At 52.8% G+C, this 14,924-nt stretch overlaps 1 protein-coding gene across 2 annotated transcripts in view; it reads right to left on the bottom strand.

Moving 5' to 3' along the window:
* KCNJ14 (potassium inwardly rectifying channel subfamily J member 14) overlaps positions 1-14,924 on the bottom strand; it is a 162,323-nt gene that overhangs the window by 58,916 nt on the left and 88,483 nt on the right. The window contains exon 2 of one of the 2 annotated variants that reach the window (XM_069200694.1): positions 13,305-13,433. The gene's annotated coding sequence lies outside the window, so the exon portion shown is untranslated. Of the gene's footprint in view, positions 1-5,105; positions 5,191-13,304; positions 13,434-14,924 lie in introns of those variants that run through there. The other variant, XM_069200695.1, reaches the window with a different exon arrangement.

Below are 14,924 nucleotides of genomic sequence, written 5' to 3' on the forward strand. Positions count from 1 at the left end.
GCCACCTAAGAAACCAATGGGTTTTAAATCCTGTGGTGCCTGTCACAGGCAGATCTCTGTCCTAACAGTCCCCCACTTGGTTTGTTTGTGGTGTTTAGAGCAGGACCACAACTCTGTGCCTGCAAAGACTGCTGGGCCATAAAGTCAAAGACGATGAGGGAACATTCTCTGAAGCTTCTCACTGCCTGACATCAAATGACCCCGCAATGCTTTCCATCCCGGTCATGTGGTCGCCGTTGCAGTCTAAATTGTCAGATAAGTTCCACAAGCACAAGAAGTTGTAGCGTTCTTCAAATCACTGAATGAGGCATGGGAACAATGACACCACTTGAGGCCTTGCTCCTAAGCGGACCCTTGCCTGGGTCTACTCTGCCCCTCCCAGAGTTCCCTAGAGCTGGCTCAACTCCCCCCCAAACCAACTTAAGGAGTTCTGTGAGGCCATGCACCACATATTTAAGTGGTCTGACCCCTTTGGAGCACCTTCGGGCACCACTGGTTTGAGAGGCGCCCCTGCTGGAGTCCCACCAGTGGGTTCCCCCTGATGTCAGTTCACCTCATGAATCTGATGTTGAATTCAGAGCGACTCCACTCATGAGACCATGACTTTCCATGAAGCCTGTCCCGGCAAAGAAGGGAAAGGCGGTGCGGAAGTGAACCATCCTACAATCAATAGTGCTCTGCTTAAAAATCTGCTATGCACTGGCCAAAAAGCAAACCTCTGAGGACGTGCTCACTCATTCCATCAGTACCAAAACTGCAACCACTGTGTTAGCTCGCAGAGGTCCAGTCCTGGGCATCTGTTAGGCAGCAATATGAGCATCACTACACACATTTACCAAACATTACTGTCTGAACATTCAGTTCATCGTATGGGCTTTTTTGTCTTTTCGGTCCTACAGGTCTTTTTGATCTAATCTGCTCACAATCCCACCTCCGGGAAGGTATTGCTTGGGTATCTATTCTAAGGTAAGGACTCTGCGACTAGAAGTCTCCATCAGATGAACAAGTTACTTACCTTTGGTAATGCCCTATCTGGTAAATACTCTCTCTAGCTGCAGATTCCTAACAACCCTCACATCCTCCCTGCTCTGCTACCTGATTTCTTTATAGGGTTACCCCTATGAGGCCCTTAGTGGAAAGTCGTGAAAAGAAACTGATGTCATAGTGCTGGGGTGGCACATATATGGCACCACGCATGTCATATCCGATGCAGATGACGCTGATGCTGAGGCAAGGGATGCCATCTACTGGCACACATACGTATTGCTCAAAAACTTCCAGATTCAGTATGACACCTGGGGATAATTTTAAGATAAAAAAAATCTGCAGCTAGATAGAGTCTCTACCAGATACTGTATTACCAAATGTAAGTAACTTGTTCTTTGTGCCCATTATTTTTTTAATCAAGTGTTTTTATCATGGTCAGATATAGCAGTGTACCTCTTGCCCTTCAAAAGAAAATACCATAGCGCCAGTTCCACATATTTGTTGGAACATTAGTTTATTTTGTACAAATTCAACATTTATAATTCCTTACAGTGACCTTAAATCGGTAGCCTGAATATCTGTGCTGTTCTGCATTTTCATTTCTGTTTTGCATGGGCAGTAGCATTTGAATTTATAACCAGTTTTACCAGTTCTTGCAGCTGTTTTTTTCCTATGTTTTTCTTAATAGGTTTCTAGGTATCTACAAATTTTATCTTTGCATCTCGAAGTGATATATTGGTGTAAAGAAATAATAAAAATGCTGGGGTTCCCTTTACTTATTTATTAGCCTGATGTTATATGTGACGTAGTGTACTGTATGAATTTCAGTTCTAAATTGTTCAAATACTGCTTTTTGCTATATTGGTCTTTGTACATACCACTTACAAAGAAATTTTAAAAACTTACAAAAAGAAGGGATGTTAAAACTTTATAAAACAAGGACTCTTAAGATCAGGGTTTCTGCAGTGTTAAAGGTAAAAAGTGAGAAATGCCAGGCACACCCTAGTCTGATATAACCAGTGGCACTTAATGCGCCAGTACTTCCCTCTCTGGATATTAGTCACATGTATATTGGAAACAGCCTTACGACAACCATGGTAAATGAGTGAATGGGGCACGTAGGCAGTCCCTTCAAAGTGAAAAAAGAGTATTTGTCTGAGTTTCCACTGCTGCTTCGTCTTACAGATTGGTTTTACATCTTCCTATCAAAAGCCTATGTCCCTTGTGCTGTAGTTAAGAAAGTTGCCTTTTTATTAAGTGTTGTTGATGGCCAGCATCCATGTATCTATAACACATTTGAACCAGGGCGCCAGTATCCACCAAAATCTTTTACGGTTATGTTCCAAATTTTACTTTATTTGAGGCAAACTGTGAATATATGGTACAAGGGTTTCCTTAAATGATTGTCCCCTCACAGACACCCAATCTTGGTTGACCCCTTCTTGCTATTACGATGTTGGTAACCATGATAATTCTTCCAAATTATTCAGATCAGACATAGGGGGTCATTCTGACCTCGGCGGTAAAAAGCGCTTACTGCCGGTCAGAAGACCGCCAAAACACCGCCGCGGCCGCGGTAAGCCGCCACGGCCATTCTGACCCACAACTGCCAAACCGCCAAAAATCCGACCTCCACTGCAGGCCGCCACATCAGCGGGCAGCGATAAACTGGAGATGACCAAACCTCCACCGTCACGCCAACAGAAATACGCCCATGCCATTACGACCCACGAATCCACGCGGCGGTCTTTCAAACGCGGTATTCCATTGGCGGTACACACCGCCGCGGTCAAAATACACACCCAGCACCAAAACACAGCCACATTGGACAATTTGAAATACACACACCTGAAACACATACATCCACCACTCCCACACAATCAATACGATATAAAACACACACCCACATCACCCACAAACACCTAAACCCCTACAACCAAAATGTTGACGAAGGAGAGAGAGACACAGCAAACAATATACAGCTATACACACTGAGGCACACTACACCATCACACACACCACTTAGAAGCACAAAGCACCACACACCAACATACTCATCACCACATACACCACCCCACACCTCACCCACACCACCCCATGGCACCCCAAAGGCACCCACGGTTTTCGGACCAAGAACTCCGGGTCATGGTGGAGGAAATTCTAAGAGTGGAACCCCAGCTCTTCGGCTCACAGGTGCAGCACACCACTATAGCCAGGAAGGCGGAGCTATGGCAGCGGATCGTGGACAGGGTCAACGCGGTGGAACAGCATCCCAGAAATCGGGACGACATCCGCAAACGATGGAACGACCTACGGGGGAAGGTGCGCTCGATGGTCTCAAGGCACAACATCGCGGTCCAGAAGACTGGCGGCGGACCCCCACCCACCCCTCCCGAATTTACATCATGGGAGCAAGAGGTCTTGAACATCCTGCATCCTGAGGGCCTCGCAGGAGTAGCCGGAGAAATGGACTCTGGTAAGTCCAATCTCAACTACTTAATCCCCCCCACCCCACCAGCATTCCAACCCACACCCCCACCCACACCCCCACCCTCACCCCCAACCCCCCAGCACACATCCTCCCTGACAATGTCTCACCAGCACAACCCACCCAACCCAACACCAAACCCTGAATGCCAACACAAACCATGGACACCCATCACCTAAGCATGACCACTGCACTTACCCATCCCCCCCCACTAACTACCCTCACAACACCTCCCTCAAGAGAATGCCTGCACTGGGGGACAAGGGCACCCATATATCGCACGCTATTGCACACACAGAAACAATAACCAAACTCTCTTACCCCATGCAGGACCCGAACGCCAACACACCAGCCAGGAGGGTCCAGAAATGTCCATCCCACCCCCTGAACAGGCCCACAGTGATAACAGCAGCTCTGTCGACCCTGAACCTGATGACCAACCCGGACCATCGGGGACCTCTGGACAGTCGGTTCCCCTCAGGCAGCCACAGGCCACACCAGACCCGACGCCCTCTGGCAACACCAGCACAGCTCCCACCCAGCGGGCCCATGCCTCTGTCTCTAGGACAGGTCAATCAGCGGTGTGTCTGCCACCACAGGGCACCCAGGCTAACCCACCACCCCAACAACAACAGGGACCTGGGGGCAGTGGTAGCGGGCACACCGTCCAGGGGACAGAGGCCGGGGGAAACCAGGCAACTCGGAGGGCTGCTGTGCGACAGGGGGGGAGGAGAGGCCCAGGGAACCCACTCTCCAAGAGGCCCTCACCACCATCATGGGAGCCTACCACCACTCCCAAGAGACGATGGCGACGGTACTGGCCAGGTTCACGGAGATCCAGGCACAGCAGGAGGAACGCTGCATGGGGTTCAGGGACGAGCTGAGAAACATCGGGACCGCAATGGGGACCAACGTCCTGGCCCTCAACCGGATCAAAGACACGTTGCGGGACCATGTGGCACCACACAGGGCCCCTGTCACTAGCCCGGACCAGGAACAGCCTACCACCTCCGCCGGCGCTAGTGGACAGGAGGCCCCAACACCACGACAGGCCACCAGAACCCCACCTCCTGCTGAAGAACAACCACCCCGCAAGAGGAGCCTGAGATAAAAAAAAACGACAGAGTAGGATGTCAAGACCCCCGCCAGCAGGACATACCCCCTGAAGTCATCCCACTGTCCCACATTGCCACCCTGTCCAACCATGAACTGCCTCTGCTCCATCCTTCCACAGGCAAAAGGACAATGCACCTGTGAGACTGAGAACTGGACTCTGCCATGGACATTACTCCACCCCCACCCATCACCCTTATAATGTCATGTACCAATATCTAGCACTGTAAATAAATCACATATTGCACACAAATCAGTTTGGAGTCCTGCTGCATTCTTAACAAATGTATTACACATTACTGTTCAATATCTGTTCTGTCAATTAGTGATGACAACATACCAATGTCAATACGATGTAGTTCATGGGCAAACCAAGCAGAAGTCATGCACTGAGTCATACAGCACTGAGAAGGTAAAGGGAAAAACAAAGATTAGTTACAAAGAACTGGGGGGGAATACAGAAAGTAGAGATGCAGGAGGCTCTAAGTAAATGTGAAATGGCGTGGGTGATTCTTACCTGTGGGCTACTGAAAATACTGTTGTATCACTCTGTCCCTATTGTCTGTGTCGTCCTCTTCGTCTTCCTCCTCTTCACTCTCCACAGGCTCCACAGCTGCTACAACACCACCATCTGGACCATCCTCCTGCAGGAAAGGCACCTGGCGTCGCAAAGCCAGGTTGTGCAGCATACAGCAGGCCACGATGATATGGCACACCTTCTTTGGTGAGTACATGAGGGATCCACCTGTCATATGCAGGCACCTAAACCTGGCCTTCAGGAGCCCAAAGGTTCGCTCAATCACCCTCCTAGTACGCCCATGGGCCTCATTGTACCGTTCCTCTGCCCGGGTCCGGGGATTTCTCACTGGGGTCAGTAGCCACGGCAGGTTGGGGTAACCAGAGTCACCTATTAGCCACACACGCTGTCTCTGTAGCTGTTCCATCACATAGGGGATGCTGCTATTTCGCATTACATACGCGTCATGCACTGACCCAGGGAACTTGGCATTTACATGGGAGATGTACTGGTCAGCCAAACAGACCACCTGCACATTCATCGAATGATAATTTTTCCTGTTTCGGTACACCTGTTCATCGTCATTTGGGGGGACTAAAGCCACATGGGTCCCATCAATTGCACCAATGATGTTGGGGATGTGTCCAAGGGCATAGAAATCAGCTTTCACTGTAGGCAAATCACCCTCCTCTGGGAAAATGATGTAGCTCCGCATGAGTTTCATCAGGGCAGACAACACTCTGGACAAAATCTTGGAAAACATAGGCTGAGACATTCCAGATGACATGGCCACTATTGTCTGGAATGAGCCACTTGCCAAAAAATGGAGGACAGACAGAACCTGCACTAGAGGGGGAATTCCTGTGGGTTGGCGGATGGGGGACATCAGGGCTGGCTCCAGCTGGGCACACAGTTCATGGATAATGGCTCGGTCAAGTCGGTATCGTAGTATAATATCGCGTTCTTCCATTGTCGACAGGTCCACCAGCGGCCGGTACACGCGAGGATTCCTCCTTCTCATCGCAAGTCCCAGCGGACGGTGCCTAGGAAGGAGAATATGGAGTACAGAGTCAATCAACTCACAGGTACGTACAACACAGCTTGCACAGTACACGAAAATGTATGGCTTGCTATGTTTGTATGTGTGCCAAAGCAAGGCCTAGGCCTGTGTGACGCAGTAGAAATTAAGCCATGTGGGCCCTTGAAATGGCGGCTGCCTGACCTGTGAAGTGGGACAATGGGATGTGAGGTAACTGCGCTGGCGTGGCACACCGTGGCGGTAGGCGGTCGAAGACCGCTGTGCGAAGACGCATTGGTTAACATTGAACCCTATGGGATTCAGGAGCCAATGACGATGTGCGCCGGCGGTCGCGGTACGCACCGCTGCGGGCGTGACCGCCATTTTCTATCTGCTTATTCACTCGAGACCTGATCATCCACAGGAGAGGACCTATACTGCAAGTGCTGCTGTGAACTCGGTCTGGAAGTGACAATGGCTGCTGCGACTGGGGCACGTCTGAAGAGTTGGAGAAACTTGTGGATGGGGTCCTCCCCCAGTATGCGCTACTCTACGGTCCTCCAGACCAACAGGTGAGTACACTGAGTGCACATTGAATGGGTTATGCCTGTGTGGAGTGGGGGGGATGTAAGTTGGTGGGGTGGGGAGGAAATGAGGAGTGCAACGCACGACAGATGAGAGAATGGGCCACATGGCAAGGTTGGGGAGGGGGGGGCATGTACTCCAAACATGCAGAAATGTGACGTTTCCTCTTTCCCACCCTGTACATGTCAAACAGGTGAGCGCCCATCAGAAAATCGATATTTGGCGTGCCATCGCCAAGGAAGTCTGGGCCCTGGGGGTCTACACCAGACGGGGCACCCACTGCCGCAAGAGGTGGGAGGACATCCGCCGCGGAACCCGAAAGACCGCCGAGTCACTGCTGGGGATGGCCTCCCGACCTAGGAGGGGTGCCAGTCGTACCCTGACCCCCCTGATGTCCCGGATCCTGGCGGTGGCCTACCCTGATTTGGATGGGCGCTTGAGGACAGCACAGCAGACACAAGGGGGTGAGTATCAGCACATTCTGCTATCTTTACGTGCAGTTGAGGCGTCTGGGTGGGGGAGGAGGGCTGTGGGTGACAGTAGGCCAGGGCGCTTTCTGGAGTGTAGTCCCCTCCCTTAGACATGGCCCTGTGCCCCCGCCCCCCACCTCTGTAGGGTGCCAAGTGCAGCTAGCCATGGTCCAGCATCACCCATGTGCGCGTTTGTTGTCCCTAGACCCGTTGGCCTAGTCAGAAGTACTGAGTAGTGTACCCCAAGGTCGCGACTTAGTGCATGAGGCACCTGTGTCTGTCCTCTCCGCCAAGGGTATTGACAAGGCATGCACTCAACTTTGTTTTATTTCTCCCCCCACCCTTATTCTTTGTCTTCTTGTGCTTTAGCATCATCAGGCGGAGGAGAATTGGCGTCGGAGCAAGAGGGAGCTGCAAGTCACCAGGCCCCGGTGGGCACTGACACAGACACCGAAGGCACCAGTGATCCGGAGGGCGAGGGGAGCACCACAACGGGGGCCGGTGGAGACACCAGCGACACGGACACGTCCTCGTTTGGGAGCTCCCTAGCGGGGGTGGCAACATCTGTGCCCCCCACAACAACAGGTACAGCCGCCACCCAGCGCACCAGCACCGCCCTCCCAGCAGCCCCTCAGTCTTCGCTCCGTGCCCGCTCGTCCAGGAAGGCGCGCGTCTCCTTCGCCCCAGGCACCTCAGCCCCTGCCTCTGTTACCCCTGCTGCCCTCAGTGCGGAGCTCATTGACCTCGTGAGGACGCTCATTGTTGGGCAGACTACCCTTTTGAATGCCATCCAGGGGGTGGAAAGGGAGGTGCATCGGAGCAATGCCTACCTGGAGGGCATTCATTCGGGTCAGGCTGCCCATCAACGATCGTTCACTGCTCTGGCCTCAGCACTGACGGCAGCCATTGTCCCTGTCTCCAGTCTCCCTCTTCTATCTGCCTCCACCCTTTCTCTGTCTCCTGTTCCTCAGCCTATCCCATCCACACCATCAGACCAGCCTGCACACACCTCAACACCCAAGGCCAGCTCATCCAAACATAAGCACCACAGAACACACAAGCATTCACCCAAGCAACACCCAGATGCAGACATACCAACAGTCACTACCACCTCTGTGTCCCCGTCCTCCTCGTCTCCCTCCTCCCTCCCTGTGACGTCTACACTCACACCTGCATGCACACCAACATCAGCCAGTTCTTCCATCACCAGCACACCCTCCACTACAGTCCTCACACGTGCAGTCACCACCCCCACTGCCATGTACACGTCCCCTGTGTCCTCTCCCACTGTGTCTGTCACCCCCTCTTCCAAGACACATAAACGCAGGCAGACACCCAAACAACAGCCAACCACCTCACGACAGCCTACGTCCCAGTCACCTGCACCCAAGGACAGCACACCTGACTCTCCTACAACCACATCCTCTTCCTCCACTTCTATCACCACTACTCCTACCCTTTACCTTGGTCCAAAGAAATATTACCTCTCAAATCTTAAACTCTTTCCCTCCCCTGACCCACCCCCTCCATCTGGGAAAAGTCCCAAGGGCACCTCAGCCACCACCAGCCCAGCTTCTAAGGTGAAAGTGGTGCATGGGTTATGGAGTCCACCCTTTGGCGGCAGTGACACTTCAGTCAGCAGCAAGGGGACAGCCAGCCCCCCCCCCAGGCAAGAGGACCCGGAAAGTGAAGGGCCGCCGTGAGCGGACTGAGACGGCTGCCCCCAAGGAGGTAACTCCGGCCACTTCACCTGCCACAACAGCCAGGGGAGGCAAGGGCCCGAGAGCCCCATCTAAGGAGCGGAAGGGCAGCAGGGCGGAGAGGGCAGCCACCAGGAGCGCGGAGCAGGAGGGCCCCACAAGCCCCATCCCGGCTGCAAGGGACGACACCAAAGGGCCCAGGACTCCGTCCCCGAAGGGGCCTGACACTGCACGTTCGGAGGGCGAGTGAGCAGGGTGTCCAGGCCAGGTCTGACTCCCTTGACTTACTGCACGAGCACCGCTGAACAGGGCCCGCCGTGCAGAAGAGCACCGCTGAACAGGGCCCGCCGTGCAGAAGAGCACCGCTGAACAGGGCCCCGCCGTGCAGAAGAGCACCGCTGAACAGGGCCCGCCGTGCAGAAGAGCACCGCTGAACAGGGCCCGCCGTGCAGAAGAGCACCGCTGAACAGGGCCCGCCGTGCAGAAGAGCACCGCTGAACAGGGCCCCGCCGTGCAGAAGAGCACCGCTGAACAGGGCCCGCCGTGCAGAAGAGCACCGCTGAACAGGGCCCCGCCGTGAAGACAGTTACCGCTGAACAGGGCCCCGCCGTGCAGAAGAGCACCGCTGAACAGGGCCCCGCCGTGAAGACAGGCACCGCTGAACAGGGCCCCGCCGTGAAGACAGGCACCGCTGAACAGGGCCCAGCCGTGAAGATAGGCACCGCTGAACAGGGCCCCGCCGTGAAGACAGGCACCGCTGAACAGGGCCCCGCCGTGCAGAAGAGCACCGCTGAACAGGGCCCCGCCGTGCAGAAGAGCACCGCTGAACAGGGCCCCGCCGTGAAGACAGGCACCGCTGAACAGGGCCCCGCCGTGCAGAAGAGCACCGCTGAACAGGGCCCGCCGTGCAGAAGAGCACCGCTGAACAGGGCCCCGCCGTGAAGACAGGCACCGCTGAACAGGGCCCCGCCGTGAAGACAGGCACCGCTGAACAGGGCCCAGCCGTGAAGATAGGCACCGCTGAACAGGGCCCCGCCGTGAAGACAGGCACCGCTGAACAGGGCCCCGCCGTGCAGAAGAGCACCGCTGAACAGGGCCCCGCCGTGCAGAAGAGCACCGCTGAACAGGGCCCCGCCGTGAAGACAGGCACCGCTGAACAGGGCCCCGCCGTGCAGAAGAGCACCGCTGAACAGGGCCCGCCGTGCAGAAGAGCACCGCTGAACAGGGCCCCGCCGTGAAGACAGGCACCGCTGAACAGGGTCCCGCCGTGCAGAAGAGCACCGCTGAACAGGGCCCGCCGTGCAGAAGAGCACCGCTGAACAGGGCCCCGCCGTGAAGACAGGCACCGCTGAACAGGGCCCCGCTGTGAAGACAGGCACCGCTGAACAAGGCCCCACCGTGCAGAAGAGCACCGCTGAACAGGGCCCCGCCGTGCAGAAGAGCACCGCTGAACAGGGCCCGCCGTGCAGAAGAGCACCGCTGAACAGGGCCCGCCGTGCAGAACAGCACCGCTGAACAGGGCCCCGCCGTGAAGACAGGCACCGCTGAACAGGGCCCCGCCGTGAAGACAGGCACCGCTGAACAGGGCCCCGCCGTGAAGACAGGCACCGCTGAACAGGACCCCGCCGTGCAGAAGAGCACCGCTGAACAGGGCCCCGCCGTGAAGACAGGCACCGCTGAACAGGGCCCCGCCGTGCAGAAGAGCACCGCTGAACAGGGCCCCGCCGTGCAGAAGAGCACCGCTGAACAGGGCCCGCCGTGCAGAAGAGCACCGCTGAACAGGGCCCGCCGTGCAGAAGAGCACCGCTGAACAGGGCCCCGCCGTGAAGACAGGCACCGCTGAACAGGGCCCCGCCGTGCAGAAGAGCACCGCTGAACAGGGTCCCGCCATCTCAAGCACCGCTCCGCTGGGCCCTTCATCTCAAGCACCGCTCCGCTGGGCCCTTCATCTCAAGCACCGCTCCGCTGGGCCCTTCATCTCAAGCACCGCTCCGCTGGGCCCTTCATCTCAAGGACCGCTCCGCTGGGCCCTTCATCTCAAGCACCGCTCCGCTGGGTCCTTCATCTCAAGCACCGCTCCGCTGGGCCCTTCCTGTCACGCACCGCTCCGCTGGGCCCCGCCGTCTCATGCTCCGCTCCGCTGGGCCCTTCCTGTCAAGCACCGCTCCGCTGGGCCCTTCATCTCAAGCACCGCTCCGCTGGGCCCTTCATCTCATGCACCGCTCCGCTGGGCCCTTCCTGTCAAGCACTGTTCACGGTTCACTGTGCCCACCATGCATCCTCCTTGTCCAGTGGAGACATTTATCCACCTGATGGACTGTGGCTTTGCACTTCCCAGGATGGCACAGTGGGCAAGCCACCCACTGGAGAGACATTGAGAGACTGTGGCTTTGCACTCCCCAGGATGGCACAGTGGACAACCCACCCACTGTAGAGACATTGAGAGACTGTGGCTTTGCACTCCCCAGGATGGCACAGTGGACAACCCACCCACTGTAGAGACATTGAGAGACTGTGGCTTTGCACTCCCCAGGATGGCACAGTGGGCATGGTGGGCCCTTCGTGGATCTGGCGTCGTGGACTCATGTGGCTGTGGTGCCCCCCCCTTCCCTTCCCCCTGAGGTGCCTGTAGTTTTGTCACCAGATGCCCCTGCAGTGTTCTCTCCAAAGGACTCAGGTCTCCTGTGTGGGCTTTGCCCTTGTTTCGCTACACTTTGGCCCACGGACATATTAAATTCGTCAGATGTGCAGGACTAATTGCTTCAGTTATCCACTGCTGTGTAAAAAAGTTTTTTTTATGTAAATATTTTTGATGGTTGAACAATACTTTTCAGTAGCTACTTTGTACATAAATATTTATTCACAATTTGATTATGTCATAGCATTTTTTACGGGTGTTTGGGTGGTGTCACTGTGACTTGTTGCTCTGCATTGGTATGTACATATTGGGGGGGTGGGGGTGGTCGCATATGTGTGTGCCCGTAACCTTTCGTCCTCCCCCTCCCGTGTGTCGTAGGTGCAGTACTCACCGTTGACGTCTGCGCCGGCGTTCGTACTTGTGGTAGATGAGCAGGTAGACGAGAGCAGGTATGATGTTCAATTCGGGTTCCATGCTGTCCTCCTTCCTCGTGGAGTGCGTAGAGGTGAGCGTTTTCCCGTTCGTAGTCTGTTTCCGCCGTGTTTTTATCGGCGGTGCTCCCGCCCCGGTAAAGGTGGCCGATTGGTGGGTCGTGATAGGGTGGGCGGTACATTGTCTGCCGCCTGGCTGTTGGCGGTGACCGCCGCGCTGTTTGTTTGTACCGCTGTCGCGGTCGGAGTGTTAAAGTGGCGGGCTGTGTTGGCGGTTCCCGCCAGGGTCAGAATTGCATTTTTTTGACCGCCGGCCTGTTGGCGGGTTGGCCGCCGCTTTATCACCGACCGCCAGGGTTAGAATGACCCCCATAGTGTAGTTGACAACCTATCAAATTTTCTTTCCGCAAATGTTCTTTCCGAGTTTGCAGATGGGTTCGATCCGCCCGCTCTTGTTAGAATCAGGCAGGAAATGGTGTTTCCACTGGTTATGCCTTGCTGGCTCCGTAGGCAGAAACCTTCCGCCTAACAGACGTGGCCCATCAGTGTAATACAGTCCACCCTATTTGGAGCAGACCATCTAATGTACTTCCTTTTCTCGTTGGAAACTCAAAAGGAAAATGACTCCCTCACCCTGCGAAATGATCAGAATGTAAGGGTCTTTTCTGGCTTTACATAAACAAACACCCACTTTGGGAGTTTGTTTTTGTAAAACAAAAACATCTGCTGAAGTGCCACATGAAACATGGCGGCTGCTCAGCAAACTTTATATGTCTTCGGAGAACTGGATGTGGCGACGGCTTTTGCGAAGGCATAGAGATCTCTGCTCAGCAAACAAAGATCTCTAAATATGGCACGTGGTAGTCTGCCAGGCAGCGGAGGGAATTACCTCTGTTTGTGTGGCTGATGGCGGAATGTCCACCTAAGCCTCGATCAGGCAAATAGAGCCTATCAATTAGAGACATTATTTGTGAGCAACTGATGTTCCAATTTGTTTTTGATCTTTGCTAGAAAGGTCATTGTATTCTTGGGAAAGGGGGCACAAAGTCTGGGTCCTTTTGGAGCTGCTTAGCCTTTGAGGGGTAGGCATACTATTTGTTAGTTTGAGATATGTCATAGATTTTGGGGAGCAGTGTTAGTGGCTACTAGAGGTCAGGTTGTTAACAGTTTGAAAAGATTATATTTCTGGCCTATGTGTGTGCAAATGTAGACCTGTATTAGTTTGTGATGTTGCATGTGATTCTGTGTTTCTTGTTTGTCCACCTTTTTATAAGAATGTATGCCATGGATTAACCATTATAATTTATGTTATGTTTATAGAGACTAAAACATTTTCACATTCATACATATTAGATACCTTTAGATCGTTGTCTTCTGTACATCACATTTTGTCTGCAATATAGTTAGCAGGCCCTTTGTCTTGCAATCAGCATGTGGAGTGAGGGTTACTTGGATGTTGTCAATCTCTATTATCTCACCACTGCACCTGTAGAGTACAAGAGTTGTATTTATGGTCATTAGTATGTTGTAGGTAAACATAATATACATTTTTTAATTTAAATTTAGGTGGTTTAATTTCTATTTAACATGCAGTTGTTTACGAAATGCTATGTAGTTGGTTAAGAATAAAATCTAACTGCAGCTATGTCCTATTTTGTTCTTTGCATACAGTTTATCAATGTGTATTTGATAAAGAAATTGTAATATTTCAAATGGATGATTGCTCCTGCAGATTCAGTTTAATCAGGCACTCGACTGGATCCAGAACTCTTAATAGCTAGTTACAGGCACCACTAGGTGGCATTGAATGACGGATTCTGTGGGCTGCAAAGGCCTTGGAAGGCATGCTAGGGCTGTCGATAAGGTGGCACATGTGCTGATGATGTCAATTAATTTATTGTCAGTGCCGCAAAGGCACTGAATTCGAAGCAAGACAAAGAAGCATTGTTGCTTTTTAAGGGGAATAAAAGAACAAGAGCTCTAAGGAAGTCTCACCCTCAGAGCCTATCGATGTATTGCAGAGTTTCCCAGAGATATGTTTCCTCCAACTCAAGCTTCATCAGAGCAGAGGGAGGAATTTCAAAAGGCCATGATGTCAATCTTTAATGCATCACACTTTGGCTCACCTACCACAGCAAAAACAGGTGGTTTGACATTGACAGACTTGTATACAAGTGCTGGACACACTGACCTCGGCCACTACTAGAACTCTCGCAAAGCTAGTCTGTACACTGCTCCCAAAGTTGAGAATGACCTTTGTGGCACAGCTGTCTTCTCTTGTTGCCTCTTCAGGCAAAGTCTGCATCTTTGCTAGCATCAGTACCGTCAACTTTAAAGGGGTTCACAGAAAAAACAATCCTTCTTCAGTTGGCTTCATTGAAAACTGAGGACTAACTGAGAGAGAACATACCCTCACGTTACTGCAAGTAGGCCTGAAGCTTAATAGACGTTTCAAGACCACCTTTGTTTCGATTTGGATTTCTGGAGCTTCTCAGTCCAGACACATTGAGATAATGATGAGGACTATGGTAGAGCCAACTTATTACCCAGGGTATACTCAACCTGCTTATTAGTCTCTGCCTTACAGAATTCAAGCGAGTTGCATACCTGGCCATACATAGAATTTCCATTCTTCAAAGGCCCTCCATCCCCACAACAAGCACAATGTGCTGCAGTTATTCAGAAGTCTGATGAGACATTGGTGCTGACTCTGCACATAGAGCAATATAAGTATTTTCCTTTTCAAGGACATAGTGGCATAAAAGGAGGCATTGAACATGATCCAACTTTTCAACGAAGCTCTTATGGCGCATGTGAGGGAGGCTAGGAAAAATACGAAATCTGCACTAGCAGTTGCCAGGTTGCTATGAGTTACTCATATGCTCACAATACTATTTCTATAATTCCACTTGACAGGGAATTGAAGAGGAATGTTGGCTTGGGAAAGATGTTATTTGTCTCAGGCAACCCATCCATG

Source organism: Pleurodeles waltl, chromosome 7 (genome assembly GCF_031143425.1).
Source record: "Pleurodeles waltl isolate 20211129_DDA chromosome 7, aPleWal1.hap1.20221129, whole genome shotgun sequence".
Lineage (NCBI taxonomy): Eukaryota > Metazoa > Chordata > Amphibia > Caudata > Salamandridae > Pleurodeles > Pleurodeles waltl.